The sequence below is a fragment of the Podarcis melisellensis genome (assembly GCF_964234715.1).
Source record: "Podarcis melisellensis genome assembly, chromosome: 4".
Lineage (NCBI taxonomy): Eukaryota > Metazoa > Chordata > Lepidosauria > Squamata > Lacertidae > Podarcis > Podarcis melisellensis.
This window is the reverse complement of record NC_138531.1, coordinates 10,158,122-10,177,806: the sequence shown is the minus strand read 5'-3', so window position 1 is coordinate 10,177,806 and position 19,685 is coordinate 10,158,122. Positions and strand designations below refer to the sequence as shown.

The 19,685-nt window shown below is 43.7% G+C and overlaps 1 protein-coding gene across 4 annotated transcripts in view; it reads left to right on the top strand.

Annotated features, from left to right (window-relative positions):
- The window catches only part of KLF12 (KLF transcription factor 12), a 227,251-nt gene that overhangs the window by 197,518 nt on the left and 10,048 nt on the right, over window positions 1-19,685 (top strand). The gene's annotated exons all lie outside the window — the stretch shown is intronic.

Sequence of the window (19,685 nt, the reverse complement as noted above, 5' to 3'; positions counted from 1 at the left end):
TTCGGTACAAAATGTCTTTTGACTTCAGTATCCCTAAACAAAAGTGCTAGTTTGGGGGGGGGAGAGAACCACCCTCATTAAGGCACCAGTAAGTGGGGAGCACAATCATGATTCTATATTGCTTTTGTTTGGTTTTTTTTTATCATAATATGCACGCGGGTGGCGCTGTGGTCTAAACCACAGAGCCTAGGGCTTGACAATCAGAAGGTCGGTGGTGTGAATCCCCGCGACGGGGTGAGCTCTCGTTGCTCAGTCCCTGCTCCTGCCCACCTAGCAGTTCGAAAGCACGTCAAACTGCAAGTAGATAAATAGGTACCACTCCAGCGGGAAGGTAAACAGTGTTTCCGTGTGCTGCTCTGGTTTCACCAGAAGCGGCTTAGTCATGCTGGCCACATGACCCGGAAGCTGTATACCGGTTCCTTCGGCCAATAAAGCGAGATGGGCGCCGCAACCCCAGAGTCATCCACGACTGGACCTAATGGTCAGGGGTCCTTTACCTTTACTTTATGCAGTAATATAATAGATGAAAGACTGAGCTGAGTAAATGACCGCTTAAGGCAAGTCTACAGAACTGGTGAGCTACAAAACCAAAAGCAGCCCATCATCCCTGTATGGTGCAAAAGGCTAAAATGTAGTGCTAGAGTGCATTGGTTTGCATGCAGAAAGTCCCAGGTTTCATCCTCAGCATCTCCTTGTATGCCTTGGGAAGATTCCTGTCTGAAAACCCTAGACAACTACTGACCTAAATGCACCAGTGGTTAGATTTTGTATCAGGCAGCTTCCTATGTTCCTATGTATTGTGGCTTTCCGAGTGTCTGATGTTGTTGTTGTTTAGTCGTTTAGTTGTGTCCGACTCTTCGTGACCCCATGGACCAGAGCACGCCAGGCACTCCTGTCTTCCACTGCCTCCCGCAGTTTGGTCAAACTCATGTTTGTAGCTTCGAGAACACTGTCCAACCATCTCGTCCTCTGTCGTCCCCTTCTCCTTGTGCCCTCCATCTTTCCCAACATCAGGGTCTTTTCCAGGGAGTCTTCTCTTCTCATGAGGTGGCCAAGGTATTGGAGCCTCAGCTTCAGGATCTGTCCTTCCAGTGAGCACTCAGGGCTGATTTCCTTCAGAATGGAGAGGTACACACTGCTTTTGCAATCCAAGAAGTTTACTATGGGTGTCCATGGATGACCATAGTTGGCAGAATTGATGGATCAAAGACCGAGTTGTGTGAGTCTTAATTAATTAACTATTAATCCCATAGTTTAAACCACAAAAAACAACCACAAAACGTAATTACATTGCTTTCGTGAACCTTTTGGGAAGTTTGCACAGTCTCATGCCGTGTTGAATGTGAACATACTTTACAAGCTAATCTCATCTTGCATTTATATCTGAGCCTTTGCTTTTTTGCCCAGAGCAAAGTGAGTCAACTATTTATGTATGGCCCTGGGGTAATTAGTGTATGATATTGGCTAGGTATAAATGAATTATGACAGCCCTGCACGCAAGGATAAGCAGGCTTCAATAGGAAAAAAACCAGATCACAGAAACTTGTTGTTGCATAATTTTACCTTTTCATGCAGTTCAAATGCACCATTAGGCATGCTTGCAAAATACTTAAGTAAGCAGAATTGCGTAGAAATTGCTAAATGGTTTCATATGCCTGGAACTCATAATTTTCCTGAGAAGCTGACCATATCTGAGGGATCAGGATTTAGAAATCCTGGTTCAAGTTGCTATACACATACAGAAAAGGGTTGGGTAGCAGGTGATAGGAAAGAACTTTGCCTGAGACCCCAGAGAGCCAGTGTCAGTCATGGCAGATAGTATTTGGTTGGGATGGACTGTGCTGCCATAGCTCAGTCGACAGAGCACAAAACTATTAGTTTCAGGGGTGTGAGTTCAAGCCCCACGTTGGATGAAAGATTCTTCCGTCATGGAGGGTTGCACTAGATGACCCTCATGGTCCCTTTCAACCCTTCAGTTCTATGATTCGATGAAAGCACCTTCCTGTGCTCTTAGATCCAAAACATTCATTGACCATAGAAAAGTAGGTATCAAGCAGGAAGGATGTAGCTTGGATGCCTAGAATCCTGTGGGTCAGACGCTACAGGAGATCTGTGCTTGTTGCTTTCACTCCATCCAGTCCATTCTGATAGCATTTGAAGCCAAGAAATAGCATGGGCGGGACTGACATGCTATGTACCTAAGACCTTTTCTGCCTGCATGCGAAGTAACTGTGTGGTGTCCTGGGTTAAAACATAGCCTAAATGGGAAGCAGCACTTCTGTATCAGCAAAGGAAAGGTGAACCACTTCATTGAGCTGGTGCAACTTTTTCTGCTGGTGATTCAGACATGTTTGGGGAGAGTTGGAAGCATCTACAACAGTCCAGATGCTTTGCTGCGATCAGTTCCTTCCACTGGCATTTCAGCTTGGGTTATGGTCAAAAATCTTTGTATGAGCATCAAATCCGCTAGAGGGCAAACTCTAATAATAAACTGCTTTTTGGAAACCCAAGTGTGGCCGTACCAGAAGCTAGGAATTCTGAGTCACACATGCAAGGTATTAAATTCTGATTCCCTGCCTCCCACCCGTAACCGTCTAAAGTAGCCGAGAAATATCATGTGTAATGTAAATTATTACAGGGTTATGAATAAATTTGTGTGGTCTTATTTCAAGGGAGAAACTATCACAAGTCATGTCACCTGTGATTTGTCAGCATAGATTCTACTAATTGCTAACAGTGACTCTCCTAATGACTAATCTGTGAAAATCAGATGCTAGGTTTTTATTTAAAAACACTGGATACTCATACACAAAACATGTATCCGTTGTTCAAGTCTGTCTCTCCACATGTATAGTTCAAAAAACCATAGTGCCTGCTATGTGGCAGTTTCATACAAAAGAACTTATTTGTGCTAATTATGGCCTCTGTCTTACCAGACCATTTTTCCACAGGCAAAAGCGACTGGTTGCCATACAAGAAACAAATGTCCAAAAAGTTGTCCAAACCTGCTAGTCCACAAGCCTTTTTCTAGCCCACCTATCAATACCTATGTGTGTTAGTCATTTGTGGTATATAAACAGATTAAAAATGAATAAAAGATCCCAGTCTTCTGACTTGAACTTTCTTGTCCAGTCACCTGGAGAGGATTCTTATTTACCACAGCAGGCAAGTAGCTATTTTCAAGCCTGCCCTTGAATTCCTTACAACCTTGACTGAGGAGAAGGGGCTTACGACTAAGAGTTGTAGCAAAGTAATTTTTACTCGGAATAGACCCACTGAAATTAAAGGCTCTAAATTTGTCATAGTTATTCATTTCAATGGGTTTAGTCAATAGTATCTTCCACAACTTAAATCATGACACATTTGTGTTCCTACCAGTTTGAAATACAGCGTGGGAAGGATGACTATGCAGGACTCTACGCTTACACCAGTGTTTGAAACTTCTAGGCGCATTTTGTGATGGGGAATTTCATTAACGCAAGCCAGTGGCGTAGCGTGGGGGGTGCAGGGGGGCCCGGCCGCACCGGGCACAGCATCTGGGGGTTAGGGTTAGGGGGTGCAAATCCACGGGTTAGGGGGCACAAATTACTTGCCTTGTCCCGGGTGCTGACAACCCACGCTACGCCACTGGCGCAAGCAGTTTCTGAGCTCTGGGCACAGTACTGCGCCTAAAATTTCAGATTAAAACTGCAGAGTGGAAGGAAAGGAGGACCTTTTTCTGCCTCCCCACTTTCAGCGGCTCTCTGAAGACTGGAGAAAAACCCATTTTAAGAATATCAGGGGGGTGGACAGGGAGAGGACTAGACCATGTGAAAAATGAACTGCTGCAGTTCATTCCTTTTCAGCTTTGTATTCTTGTTATAAAAAGACGCCTAGACATTCCATTGTTGTGCCTAGGTTTAAGGTGCCATTTAGCTCATTGCTTTCATTTCTCTGTTTCTAACACTGGCTTACACTAACACGTTCTTTAATGGTAGCTTTCTTTTTATTTAGTGTCCCATCACATTGCAGTGTAAAAGGTAAAGGTAAAAGGAACCCCTGACCATTGGGTCCAGTCGTGATCGACTCTGGAGTTGCGGCGCTCATCTCACTTTACTGGCCGAGGGAGCCGGCGTACAGCTTCCGGGTTATGTGGCCAGCATGACTAAGCCGCTTCTGGCGAACCAGAGCAGCGCACGGAAACGCCGTTTACCTTACCCGCCGGAGTGGTACCTATTTATCTACTTGCACTTTGACATGCTTTTCAACTGCTAGGTTGGCAGGAGCTGGGACCGAGCAATGGGAGCTCACCCCGTTGTGGGGATTTGAATCGCTGACCTTCTGAGTGGCAAGTCCTAGGCTCTGTGGTTTAACCCACAGTGCCACCCGCGTCCCATTACATTGCAGTGTAATAGTGACAAAATATGATTCTATGCCCCAGGGAACTTGCAGTCTCAGTAGCCTTGCAACAGAAGGCATGGAGCTGGATCTAAGGTCTTGTGCGTCCACATGATCTCCACTGGAAGATTCAGGGTTGGAGTTGAAGAGTTCATAAAGTTATAATTCGGAGTACTTGGCCTGTGATTAAAAGAAAGTGCTTTGAGCCTGCTTAAATATAACGAAGGGGACCTATCAACAGTCCATCTCTTAGCAGCCATTAGCCCAGTTCAGATGTGATGGATAGCACACTTCAAATTTGCAGAGCACTTCAGGCACATTCTTTAATTAATCCTGTTGACAATCCTGCAAAGGAGGCCTAGTGGTGTTGTCCCCACATTTCAGAGCAAATCGGGGGCAGAGAGCATAAGGCCAGCTTGTGAGTTTGTGGCTGATCAGCTTATAGCTCATGCTCTGGGTCACTTTGTGACACCAACTCCAGGAAAACTGAGAGTACAATACGCAGCCTCGATGGGCTTTAGTATTATTTCAGAGGATCACAATCGTGTCTGAAAGAAAATGCCTTGATTCTGAGCTAGTAGAGAAGCCTCTCTCACTAGACTTTGGGGCTCCTGATCTGCACATGGTTGTTGTTGTTTAGTCGTTTAGTCGTGTCCGACTCTTCGTGACCCCATGGACCAGAGCATGCCAGGCACTTCTGTCTTCCACTGCCTCCCGCAGTTTGGTCAAACTCATGCTGGTAGCTTCAAGAACACTATCCAACCATCTCGTCCTCTGTCGTCCCCTTCTCCTTGTGCCCTCCATCTTTTCCAACATCAGGGTCTTTTCCAGGGAGTCTTCTCTTCTCATGTGGTGGCCAAGGTATTGGAGCCTCAGCTTCATGATCTGTCCTTCCAATGAGCACTCAGGGCTGATTTCCTTAAGAATGGATAGGTTTGATCTTCTTGCAGTCCATGGGACTCTCAAGAGTCTCCTCCACCACCATAATTCAAAAGCATCAATTCTATGGCAATCAGCCTTCTTTATGGTCCAGCTTTCACTTCCATACATCCCTACTGGGAAAACCATAGCTTTTACTATACGGGCCTTTGTTGGCAAGGTGATGTCTCTACTTTTTAAGATGCTGTCTAAGTTTGCTGATCTGCACATGGAGGCATTGCTAAATGCAGCCTTGCTAAATGCAGTCAGAAATGCAGACTTGTTACAGGGCATCCTGTGGTCCAAGGTATTTTCCTTTTTAATAAATCTGAGACACCTGCAGAAGAGAGGGTGGCAGACAACTTTTGTGTTTTGTTTAGTCTGAGCCTGTTTAAACTCTGCATTCCTCAGGCTCCACCAGATATTTATTTTAATAAGAAATGGCACCTGTCATTAGTCTTTGTTCATATTTTCTCCCCTTTCAGTAGTTGGAAACACAGGTAAGACCCATGACTGGAGACATGAAAAATAAGTTCGACTTGTTCTGTGACCTTTAAGCACCATTTAGTACCTTTTGTTTGGTTAAGAATGGTTTAATACTATTTGTCTGCTCTACCTGAGAGAAATTTACTTGCCTAGAGTAATCCCTTCATTTGACAGAATGGAGACGAGTCATTCTCTCCTTCTAATCCTCTCGGGGTTGGTCTCCATTCTGTAGACTCTTTGGCTTTCTTTACGGCAAATTCTCCAGGTTCATTTATGCCACAGGCGACAACAATTTGTCCCACAACAACCTTGCCAGACTGAAAGGTTACGTCATCAGCCCGAACTCCTTACTACTTTAAGGTTGAAATACCAATACTAACAGTACTTCAAGTGTAGCTTTATCTTTCTGTGTGTATTTCCAATTTCACTACGGAAACCACTAGAAGCTACTCTTCAGGGCTATCTCTGTCATAAGACATAGTGAAGCATTTGCCTCAGAGAGCAAACGGATTTACCAGTAAAGAGTAGCAGTTTTGACATTTATTTCCTATTTTCTAAAACTAAAACCACTTAGATTTTCTGCTTCCAGAAGCAAATAACCTCAGCCAGTTCTGCCTGCAGTATAGATAAATGAATCGTATTCTTCAGCTTTCATTTTTGTTACCTGTTTTTGCAGTCAGCAAATGGATTGCTGCACTGCTAAAGGATTTTTATATATTTGTTAATTTAAAAAAAACACAAAAATATTATTTTTTATATTTTTAATAAAATTTATTTTTATTATTTTCCTCTTTAAACAATATTTTCGACAATACAATAACAAACACAAATACTTTTTGCTCTGCCAAGCAAAGGAGGACTTCCCTCCTTCCCTTCAGCAGGTTTTCCGCTTTCAAGTCCTGTCTCGCAATTTAACTAAAAAGCAAAACATTATATGCCACTTGATTGTAAATAAACACCTCAAGGATATTAGGATAGAGCACGTAATACAAAAAGACTAGGCTCTGGAATAATAGAATCATAAAATTGCAGACCCCCCAGGATGAGGGTCATTAATCCAAACTCCTACAATGCAGGAATCTTTTGCCCAACGTTGGTCTCGAACCCACAGCCCTGAGATTAAGAATCTCATGCTCTACTGACTGAGCTGTTGTTACTGTTGTGATCTTCTGCTCACATAGCACCCAGAGTGACAAATAAGGAATTGGTGACTGTGACATTAACATATGAGAGTGCTGGAGGTGAAATAGTTAAACAGGTTACCCAATCAGAACCCAGGGGGTGGAGTCAGGGAGACTATAAAACCAGCTCTGGGAGGGGCGAAGGGAGGAGTTCGTTGGGAGTCGGGTGTTTGGTTGGAGTGGGAGTGAATTGGGATAGCGTCTGTGGGGAGGTTGAGTTAGTGTAGAGAAATAAGCTGAGTCAGGAACAGTTAGGGGCTAGGAAGACAAGTAAATATCTGAGAGGTGGTTTAGTGAGTGAGAGCAGGTAGCAGAAGTTATAGGTCTGGATAGGCACCCTATGATTGTAATTGACCGATACCGTTTATGAAACCACAGACTTGTTAAACTGCAATAAATAAAAAGAAGTTTATTTTCCAATTTAAACCTGACTGGACTCAGTATTGTACCAGGTAGGGCCTGGGTGGTGGCAGCGAAAAATCAAGTGGTGGGACAGGGATCAATAGACTGTGAAATGTCCGGGAACCCTGTGTGGTCGCCACAGTGACCAAGAACTTGAGATGCTTGTTACAATAGGTAAAATGGGCTTCTAATTGTCAAATTCGTTGGCCTAAGGCTATGCCACACTAAATGGACACGGTCATGTTTAGTTTCTGAAAGTTATGACTTAGAGAATTCTTCTTCTTTGGCTATCACTCGTAGCCGAGCAAGGTTGTCTTCCATAAACACGGTTTTAACAATGAGTCCATATTATTGCAGACTACTTAGAGAATAACAGGCAACAGTGACCCTGAGACATGATAACTGGACCGTTTAGGAAATCTTATTTTTTTGTGAGCCTATGGTAAATTAGTGAGCCACAATCTAGTGCTTCTAGATAATGGCCAGTGTTTTGCCATTCCAGAGCTCAGGGGTGTTGTTAGATTCCAACTCCTATCAGTCCCAGCCAGCATGGCCTGTGGTCAAAGACTATGAGAGATGATAGTCCCAAAAGCATGAGGAGGGCCAGAGCACAGTTCTTCAATATGGCAACCATAAATATAAATGTAGCAAATACGTACGGTGGAAATAAGTTCTATCAAAATCCCAGGACTCCGTTTCTACATTAGGGTTCAGGTGCAAATGAATGCAGCATTCTGCTGAACATGCAGGTGTGATTGCAAGGGTGTGATCATAAAGCATCCACAAATGAACACACATGCATGCTGGAGAATGATTGCTCTGCTCTGTAGGTCTGACTTGGTGCCCAGCTGGAATAGATCCCAAATTGCTATTCCCACAACAGTGTGTTAGAGGGATGAAGAAAAGCAATCCTTCGATTGTGCTCGGTCTCCGAGTTGTTATGAAAAGATTTTCGGCAGTGACTGTTGGCTTTCTAAATAGTTGTGTGTGTGTGTTTATGTCTGCGCGTGTGCCACCTGGGAATGCTGATGATTTCATTATGTTCAAAGAATAAGATTTCCCCAAAGTCCAAATCACTGCTTAATAGTGTGCCTTCTAGAACTTCAGCCCACATGCATTCCTAGAACAAGATTAAAAACCAGGCCCTACAGCTGCGTGGGGGCTGTGCAGAATATATACGTTACAGATTTAAGGTCACTTAAAGTAGACAGATGTAAGCTCCCCGTTCAGTTACCCATGGAGTTGATTTGTGGTAACATGAAATGCCATTTGGAAGTGTTTGCATCTTCATAAACATGTAAACAGTTTCTCAGGGCTGAAGCAGTATGGTTTTTAGGCAGAAATCTCAAAACAACCATCCTGGGCCCGCCGAAAAATCCCAGGGGTAGTCAGCCCTTGCAACTACCGTATTTTTCGCTCTATAAGACGCACCAGACCATAAGACGCACCTATGTTTTGGAGGAGGAACACAAGAAAAAAAATATTCTGAATCCCAGAAGCCAGAACAGCAAGAGGGATCTGGCTTCGGGGATAGCCTCTTGCTGTTCTGGCTTCTGGGATAGCCGCACGAAGACTCTTCAGGGCAGCGGGATGAAGGCTCCCCCTGCCCGGAAGAGGCTGTGCGTGGCTAAGCTAGAAGCAAGGACAGCAAGCGGGATCACTGCGCACCGATCCCTCTTGCCCTCCTGGCTTCAGCGATAGCTGCGCAGCCTGCATTCGCTCCATAAGACGCACATACATTTCCCCATACCTTTTAGGAGGGGAAAAGTGCATCTTGTAGAGCAAAAAATATGGTAGTGTGCCACAAAAAATGCAAGGCATGAGGGAAGGTATGCCGGTTTATGCTACCATACTTCTACAGTGCTGCGTGCCTTGACGTGGTTTTTCCAGAGCTTGGGAGAAAGCAACAGTGCTGCAGAGGAAGCAAAGAAGACAACAGGCCTCATTCTGCGCTGTACCCAGCCGCACCAACTCCCTGCTCCTCTCCCAAGGCTTCCACAGACCCTCACTGTTTGTACCACTTGTGAAAACCACGCTATAGCTTGGCCACCAGTGGAATGCCCATTTTGTATTTCTGTATGAAAGAGCAACTTTCCAGAGGTCCTGAGACCAGCCCTGCAAGTTACCACGTATAACAAGGAGGAAGCTAATATTGGCTGATTTTTATGGTGCCTGAAAGCACCATAACATTGCAGTCTTGTCTACTTTTTCCCAGAAGTAAGCCCTGCTGAACTCTGGAGAACTTGCTTCCAAGTAAACATGTGTAGGATGGAGCTGTATAATGTGAAGAGCCTTGGAAGGTCAGATGCTCAGATGCTTCTGGGAGGTTCATAAGCATGAAGGCAGAACCACCTCCATTTTTCGCAGCATCTGGAATGCAGAGGTTTATTGCCCTTGAATGCAGAGATCCCATTGTGCCGTTGTAGTTGTTGGTAGACCTTTAGGATAGCAGATCTCTGGATCATCCAGTCAACCTTAGTCCAAACGCATATTCAGAAGCCAGTGCAAAACCTTGTGCTTGCCCCATGGAAATCAATACTTCTGTTTCTGCCATAATGTTATGACTAACCAACTGCCAGAGCAATATGAATAATTTTCAGGTTGTAGTTCACCCACAGATGACATGAAAACCAATGATACCACTGGAAATACTCCATTTGCAGCAACATTAAGAAATACTTCCTAAAAAGTGGGTTCTTATTAAATCCAATTACAGGTTACAAAAGCATGCTTATAATTATGTTATAATTCCATATCAGGCATTTTTTTAATAGATTGGATCTCTGTTAAACCAAATAGCAACCATCTTTAGGCTCCTTTGGGAGAAATGGTAGGATATAAATTTAATAAAAATGAGGTGTTGTGGGTGAAACGTAACAGTCCACAGCAGAAGGTCCCATGAAACAGAGGCAAGTACCGTATTTTTCGCTCCATAAGACACACTTTTTTCCTCCTAAAAAGTAAGGGAAAATGTTTGTGCATCTTATGAAGTGAATGCATGGTCCCTGGAGCCAAATTGCCCAGGGGTGAAAAGCAGATCATGCTTGCTTTCTTTTTTAGAAAGAGGGAAAGGGGTGTTGAAACAAAGCCACTTAGCAGCTGATCAACAAGCGATCGGGAGATAAGGGACTCTAGCGATAAAGGAGGCTGCCACAGCATGAACCACAAAAATCAAACATCCACTGTTTCGTTCAGATTTTTTTTCCTTGTTTTCCTCCTCTAAAAATTAGGTGCGTCTTATGGTCAGATGCGTCTTATGCAGTGAAAAATACGGTAATTCAAGGCCCCTTAACTGCAAGGAGACAAGGAGCTCTGGTTGTACGTCCTGGTAAGAAGTGAGACAATCTAGGCTCCCATTGCCACCCTTGCTGGTCACCACAGCGCTTTGTCTCCAACCCCCTACTACAACATCTTTTTTCTATCTAGGGTTTTGCAATATTGCCTTGAGCATGTTTTCTTCAAGTGATTTGCTCTAAAAATGTTAACTGTTTTCTGTGTCCAGCATTTCAAACAGAGAAAAAGTTGAGAGGTATTAGCACTACAAAAAGTTGCAGCCTGTCTGGCCAGAGACCATAGCAGGACCGGAAAAATATGATATCGCCTTCATACCCCCTCCAGCACTCAGGGCAGGACTCTTGTCTTTTGCAAGTCATTATGATGCTTCGGCCTTTCTGTGTTGAATGGGACAAATATTTGTGTAATGACGAACAGGGGGAAATAACTTTCGATCAAGGAATTTTAAGGTTTTTTTAGACAGCAGCTTCCTCGGGAAGGAAGGTGCTGCAATTGGAGAGATGTCAGTGTTTGTTTTAAGCAAGAACAATTATTTCAGCATGGGTAGCTTTCAAGGTAATCTCACAATAAGTAGAATTGGTCAGTCTTTTTCAACAGGAAACTCTCTGGATGTAGTTTGCTTGCATCCAAGCTGTAAGCAAAGGGCTGTGGCCAAAGAAACACGCTCACAGCTTTGTACCTGAGCAAACAGCCAGCTTGGCAGTTCTCCCTTAAGAATGGACTATGGACCCTTGGGTAGTAGAAAAAGGCTGTATAAACTTTGCATTGTAACCTAAGGGACATGTTTCACCCTGCTTTAGAAAGCATAGCTATGCAAGCAGTAGAGGAAGCTGATTCTTAGCATTTTGTTTTCTGAGTTCCGTGTTTTCCTTTCTGGTTCCGTACTAAAACTTAAGTTTCTATACCACTTGTCACTCACGTGGATTAGAACGTGAATCCCTTTCCAGAATTGCCAAGATAATGGTGCTCCTTAAGATTATAGAAAAATTAGGTATGGGCTGAAAGAACTGGAACAGCAAGTGCTTAACTACACCGGAAATATAAAATGGTTTGTTGTTGTTTAGTCGTTTAGTTGTGTCCGACTCTTCGTGACCCCATGGACCAGAGCACGCCAGGCACTCCTGTCTTCCACTGCCTCCAGCAGTTTGGTCAAACTCATGTTGGCAGCTTTGAGAACACTGCCCAACCATCTTGTCCTCTGTCGTCCCCTTCTCCTTGTGCCCTCCATCTTTCCCAACTTCAGGGTCTTTTCCAGGGAGTCTTCTCTTCTCATGAGGTGGCCAAAGTATTGGAGCCTCAGCTTCAGGATCTGTCCTTCCAGTGAGCACTCAGGGCTGATTTCCTTAAGAATGGAGAGGTTTGATCTTCTTGTAGTTCATGGGACTCTCAAGAGTCTCCTCCAGCACCATAATTCAAAAGCATCAACTCTTCGGCAATCAGCCTTCTTTATGGTCCAGCTCTCACTTCCATTCATCACTACTGGGAAAACCATGGCTTCTAGTATACGGACCTATAAAATGGTAATACATGCTTATTTCCTCTTACCACCAAATTAACAAAATCCTCAGCACCTTACAAAACTTCAATTCCCAGGATTCTGAGTCGGAAGCCAGATTAGTTAAATTGGTACCATGCTCCCATAAATTTGTAGTGCAAATGTCCTAAATGATATACAGACTGGATTCGCGATAAATCTATGAAACCTTCTCAGCATATCTTGGACTTCCCTCTTACAAGCTTCACTCCTGGCTCAGATTTTCATAATACACCTCCTGTGTGCCCCTATTATGCCCAGAAGTACACCTAGTTGGGACCAGAGAGAAGAATTGCTCAGACTCTGGGATGTCAGGAAAGCTATGCAAATTCCAAGAGCTGTGTTGCAGGACCTACTGTGATGCTGCAAAGGATTCTGGGGCACATCTCTCAAGCTGGCCTCTTAGTCAATGAGTTCGTCGAACCATTGATTAGAACAGCCTTTGTCAACTTGGAGGGTACCAAGTTGATGAAGGTTGGAGTAGAATCTCCTCCTTCAGGATCCTCACCACAACTGGGTGACCTCTGCCTCATTTTTCGACATTGTTTGCAGACAACAGCAGGCAATTTGTGAGGAAATAGGGGAAGGGTAACTTTAGAAGAGAACTTGGCCTGAACGTAGGAGTGACACATTAACCAACAGAAGAATAAGACGAGGGATATATATTCTTCCTTAAGTTTCCTGATTTATTATACATCATATCACAACTTGCCCAAAGTCCATATGAGTCAGTGTTAGAACAAGGAAACTAATCCGTAGTTGCAATTTGTGGGACTTTGCCCCAAGTTGACCCGTAATGGATTATGAATAAGTTATTCTGTTCTTAGAACATATAGTTCCCATGTGTTTGCTCAATGTCAATGTGCTAATGAGAGCATTTATTTACATAATTTGCTATTACGATGGCTCTACAAAGCTTACGTTCAATAACTTCCCCCAAACAGATAAAGATGATTCAGCCCATTCACTTATATTGCATACTTAAATCATACTGAATCAAAGTGCTCTCGTGAGAGCAAGTGACTCAAGGCACAGTCATTTCTGATCAGTTTGTGACTCAGTATATTCTGTCTGCTTTGATGCAGCTCATTGTATGCAAACTGTGGTGTGATAATCTGCTTGGCTTTGCAACTCTATGTGAGTATGGCTGCTTCAGGAAGCCACTGTCCTTTTATAGGTTTGCAATGTCATAGCTGAAGTTGTCTGAACCATGTGGGAGTCCACATAACAATGAAACTTAACTTGCCATACACTTTCCTCGTTTTCACACTTCAGATAAGGCCCAATTTGGCATCACCTTTGTGCACAATGAAGTGAAACATCATTGATTGCTGTTGCCCTGAAGAAGAAAATTTACACCTAGGTGCGGTTTTATTATTCATTCATTCATTTGTTGTATTTCTGAATCTCCCTTCCTACCAAGGAAGTTCAGAGTGATGTACAATAAAATAAGGTTAAGGACCCACTTGATGGTTAAGTCCAGTCAAAGGCGTCTATGGGGTTGTGGCGCTCATCTCGCTTTCAGGCCAAGGGAGCCAGTGTTTGTCCACAGACAGCTTTCCGGGTCATCATGTGGCCAGCATGACTAAACCACTTCTGGCACAACGGAACACCGTGATGGAAGCCGGAGCACACGGAAAATGGTTTACCTTCCCGCCACAGCAGTACCTATTTATCTACTTGCACTGGTATGCTTTCAAACTGCTAGGTTGGCGGAAGCTGGGACAGAGCAACAGGAGCTCACCCCGTCGTGCAGATTCGAACTGCCGACCTTCCAAATGGCAAGCCCAAGAGGCTTAGTGGTTTAGACCACAGCGCCACCCGCTCCTTACAATAAAAATAAAATAAAGTAAAAACACAACACCATAAATAATGCAACAGTTACCAAGACAACTATAAAATACCTGTGAGAATCAGAACCATCAAAATTGCTACTGTTAGGTATTAAAAACAACCTAACCTCACTTTATAAAAGCCTGAGTTTAAAAATTCTGCAGCTGACATCTAAGCATCAAGAAAACAAAGCTATCACAAAGGGGGTAACATTCCATAGTTAGATTGCTACCACTGAGAAGACTCTATGGCACATTCCCCTACTGTGAATTTTCATAAGAAACACCATCTTAATAACCGAGTTGGCTGGTATTGGAGGAGGTATTGCGTATACTTGGCCCCCGAGTCATTTGGGACCATATAGGCCATTACCAACATCTTGAACTGGTCCCAGTAGCACACAGTGCAGTGCAGTTAAAATACATTATACAAATTCTGGCTGCCCCAGTTTTCAGCATAGCAAGAAAATGTGAAGATGTGAGTCCACATCACGGGGCTCAGCTGAGTTCAACTGAGCTGGCTTGATGTCTCATTTGATACAGATATGATGATGATTAAATTTATTACCCACCCTTCATTCACAGGCCCCAGGGTGGGCTGCAACAGTTTACAATTCAGCATTAAAAGCAGAAATATCTAGCAGGCTATTCTATTAATGTCCTCTCATCTACCATGCCAGCCCAATACTAGATGAACTGTTGCCGTTTGGGGGGGGCACTAGGACATGCTCAGCAGGTAGGGATCCTCATCCCTAGTCTTGACCCTTAGTAGTTATAACCTGTGTCCTCCATCAGGTCTCATGACAGACATTGCATCAATAGATGCCAAGTTTGAGAACTTGACGAAATCCCTGCACTGAACAGGATACGATGATCTTCTTGTACCAGAACTTGATTGTAACCTGGAAGCATTCTGAAACTGAAATAACTATTGTCCTTTAAACTCACCCAGGCGGCTTCCATGGGCTTTTGGAAATTCTGCTGTCCAGTCCCACATTTTTTCCACAGTGTAGCAGCTACGGATGCCCTATGGTCATGTAAAACTAGGACATGAAATGTTATAACTTGCAAGCTTGAAACGGCCACACTATTCAAATTCTAGGAAAGGGGTTATTGTAATCTTGCTTGGAATACAGTTTATTTCTTCACCCCTTCAATTTTGGGGTAATAGACACATGTGTGTAAATGCCTGGACTGCATGTCATGCTTTTTAAGGAGAAAAGGGGAATAAGAAAATACGTGTTTTTGACATGGAAAGAAGGGGGGGAATAGGCATGTGCAAATGTTAAATTGGTAATAAAATAATGTTTTGTGAATAAAATGAAAACCTTCTTAAACGAAAATGGAAATAAAAGGTTCAGCATCTCCCAGGCCACCAGCGTAACATGGGAAGGGGCCAGAGATCTTTCCCGGGAGCACCCCACCCAACAACAAAGGAGAATCAGCAGCTGTTCCCACTCTTTGTCCCACTCCATACACAGAATGCCAATTCCCTGTTTGCATGTTCCCTCGGAGGTTATGTCAATTACAGCAATGTTTTCACATTAAATTAAAACACTTTTATTGTCCAAGTAATGTGTATTTTGGGCACAACCCAAAATGCAGTTAGTCACCTGCATAACTACTGGCTAAGTACTCTCGCCCCCCTCCCCCAAGTGGATGGGAGCATAAATGGCATGAAAGATTTGCCTTTCAGGTTTAATTTGGTAGTCGAGGTGGCCATGCACTTTAATTAGACTTTGTTGGGATTCCAGGTCATGCTTGAAGTATAACCATTCCCCCCTCCCGCCCTTTCGCTGTATCAGGTTATGGGTGTGGTGAACAATCATTTAACAACAGTAATTAATGGGGAGTTCAGCATGTGGGCATGTTCAAGGGTTGTTTGGGGAAAATGTTAAATATTTGTATTAAAAATAGCTGCTGAAAAATGACTAAGGTCTCCTTTGGGTTAGAGTCAAACCTGCAAATTATAGTTTATTATAGCTTACCCTCCGGCTGCCAACTATAACTATCTTTACCTAATCTTCAACTTTATCTGCTCAAAATGCATTGGAAAGTGGAGCTGAAGCCATCAATTGCTTTGGGGTGCAATGTACTGGTGGTTCAAGGAGCCGGGGAATGCTAATTCCCATTTTGATTCAGCAAAACCAACAAAGGGGGTGGGTGGGAGCTAATTCTAAACTCAGCTAGTCCAATTTTCCCAGTGTGGTATTCTAAGCTTGCTGTTAAGATAGCCCTGTGAGTTTTTACATCGCCCTGACCTGGTGTGGGAGACTCATGGAAGAGGCGGCAGATATCCCACTAACAGTAGCTACAAAGGTGGGTCTTGAGGCTACCTGTAGCAGTGAATAGAGCAGAGGTGAGGACCCACTTTGGTTCAGCAAGGTGGATCCATAAGTAGCCGACCCTCTGCGGGTTGGAGCATGTCTGCCTGCCTGTCAGCCTCCTTAAATCGTATGACGCCAGGTTGATTGGTGCCCCTTGGAAAATGATGGGTTTTGCGTTTGGTGATGAATTTTAACAGCAACGGATGCTGGTCCTGTTGCAGAGGAACAATCAGGAGCACATGAAAAGCCATGGGCTTGCATTCAGTGGTGCTTAAATTTGGGGGGTGGGGTGGGGTGGGACGGTGCGGGAGGAGAAATTAAATGCAGTTCAAATTGAAAGGAGAACCAACCCAATTTGCACTTTCTAAAACAGCACGAGAAATAAAAGACACAGCTGTCCTGTGGAATTAGCAATTCTCCTACTATTATTTTTTTTTGGTGCAATTCTCCAGGCAGGCAAGGGGTTTGAAAAACGTATATAATAGAGCAAAGTGTGCATAGAAATGCATATATCAGTGAAAACAGCATACAAAAATGTGTTTTATTAGCGGAAATTGCTCTGTAAAAATGTGTTTGTTAGGCAAAATTCAGAGAAAATTACACAAAAATGCTGATGGAGAAAATAATAATTGCAGGCTGGTGTGGAAATGTGGAGAACTGAAAGACTGGAGGACATAAAATGAACAGATCCGCCCATCACTAGCTGTGGAGTAAACTCTTAATGAGAGAACATGTAAACATATAGGCCACAATCCAGCACAGATGCAAGCGCTCTGAATCCCATGTGTTGGAAACAAAAGCTCTGTTTTGGATTGTGGCCATGAAATTGGGGGAGTGGGGGTAGAGAGAGAACAAAAGGTGAGGAGGAGCTCTTGGTGCTCAAAAGTAGTAATTTATTATTGCATGGAAACTCTTCTTCAGGGGCAAAAGGTCGTGCACATATTCTTAGTGCAGTACGCCAGCTAAAACAGCTCACTGGGAGAATGTCCTTTCAAAAGGATTTCTATTGAAAAAGCATTGGGCAATTCATTTGTAATAATAAATTACTAGCGCTCAGCACTAGCTTGAGATTCTGCCTCTCCTTTTGTTCTCTTGGTTTCTGATGCCACCCCTCCCTTTTTCCACCATGAAAACAAAACAAGACTTGCCAGACAAGATGAATCCTCTTCCCTCAATGTTGAGCTTGCTTAAGAGTCAGGCCTTTGTGCTCAAATGGGAAGAATCTGACTGTCCATCACTGGATACAGGATGCAAGGAGAAAGATGGACTGATCTAGATGAACTCTTTTTATGTTCGTAAGATACAAAATATGTAGATTATAGCAGTCTTCTCAAACCTGGTGCTTTTCAGATGTCTCCAGCTCCCATCATCTCTGAACATTGTCTAGGGCTGATGGTAGTTTGAGTCCAACAACGTCTGAACATCACCAGGCTGGATTAGATAGAAGGATGGGACATGGGGAGACCATGTACTCAGTAAGAAACAAGACTCTGCTACTGCCTTGCAATGTTGTGTGCCAATTTAAGAAAAGCACTGGGATGCTTGACAAGCAAGAGGAACAGTGGTGACTTTCTTATTTTCCTTCCATGTATTGGCGAATGACGGGAGAACAGGGCATGATCAGATGTTTCCCTAGCTTCATAACAGATTAGCGGGTCCTTGACATTTTCATTCCTAGCTTAAGAACAAGTGGATGGGCAATTGGCATTTAAATAAATTAAGTCTACTCTTTGGGAGTAGAAAAGGCTAAGGAGTAAGCCCTTCACAAGTCCAGAGTGGAGTCCTAAGTTGGATGGTGCCTTGCATGCCTTTTTCCATCAACTCCTGTAGCCAAGCTGGTGCTAAACACATTGCTTTGCTTTGGACCACATTAGTGAGGTCAAGAAGGGGTCTTATCGTCTGGGCAGCCCTGGACCTCCAGACACACTGCCCAGGTTTGCACGCCAAGGAGTTCACTTGCTGCTAACACAGCAGTTTGACTTCACCCCTGAAGGCGCACTCCATCGTCTCTCGAGACAAACGGATGTCAACAACAATTCCCAGTGAACTGTGTTGATGCACTCATGTCCAGCTTGCAAGCTTTGCACAGGTCACTCTGAGAATAGGATGCTGGACTAGGTGGACCATTGACCTCATCCAGCAGGTTCTTGTTATTTTCTGAATTTATAACTGTAGTTTAAACCTCTCAGATGACCTGTTTTCTGCATTTCCTTATAGACCTATGTCACTTCCTCTGTAGTTGCCAGATTTCTGGCTATGGATTGTCTTCCAAGTCAGAGGAGATATATTGGTGTGTTGGTATGGGATTGCTAGCCAGCTGTTTGTGGCGAGAGTATGTCATACTGCATTTCAATGCATGCTGTCTTTAGCAATTGCCAGGCCATCTGTCGCTCGGTTCGTGCCCATATACCAGCTGCCAAATTCCTGGGGCCCAATAACATGACCATCTAAATATGAATAAAAATATTTCAACTGTCTGTTAGCATTTGGCATTTAACTTGAGGGTGGGATACACAGCGATGCCACAGCCTTCACTGTTGTTGCTGTGAACATGTGAACATTTCAATCTAGGATAACACTACTAAACCAGGTGAAACAACTGTTCTTCTTCCATTGCTTCAGTTGGGCAATGCCAAGGGTAGAAATCCTCTTGGCTACAATAATCTGGTAGCTCTGAAGAAATGTGGATTATCTAGTGGTTGACAACCCAGCTTCTTCTGGGTTTAAGCCAGAGGGTCATAGAATCATAGAATTGTAGGGTTGGAAGGGATCCTGAGTGTCATTTAGTCCAACCCCCTGCAATGCAGGAATCTCAACTAAAGTATCCATGACAGATGGCCATCCAACTTCTACTTAAAAACTGCCAATGAAGGCGAGTCCACAACTCTTACTGTCAGAAAGTTCTTCCTGATGTTTAATCAGAATCTCCTTTCTTGTAACTTGAAGCCATTGGTTCAGGTCTCTAGAGCAGAAGAAAACAATCTCTCTCCATCTTCAATGTGACAGCCCTTAAGATGTTAGAAAATGGCTATCCTCTCAGTCTCCCCTTTTCTGAGCTAAACATACCCAGCTCCTTCAACCGTTCCTCATAAGGCTTGTTTTCAAGACTCTTGGTCATCTTGGCTGCCCTCCTGCACATGTTCCAGTTTTCAGTATCCATCTTTTGGCTCCCAGAACTAGGCATAGTACTCCAGGTGTGGTCTGACCAAGACAGAACAGAGCCGGACAATTACTTTCTTTGACATGGACATTATACTTCTGTTGAAGCAACCTAGAAGAGCATTGGCCACTTTTTATCTGCTGCATCACACTTTGGACTCATGTTAAGCTTGTG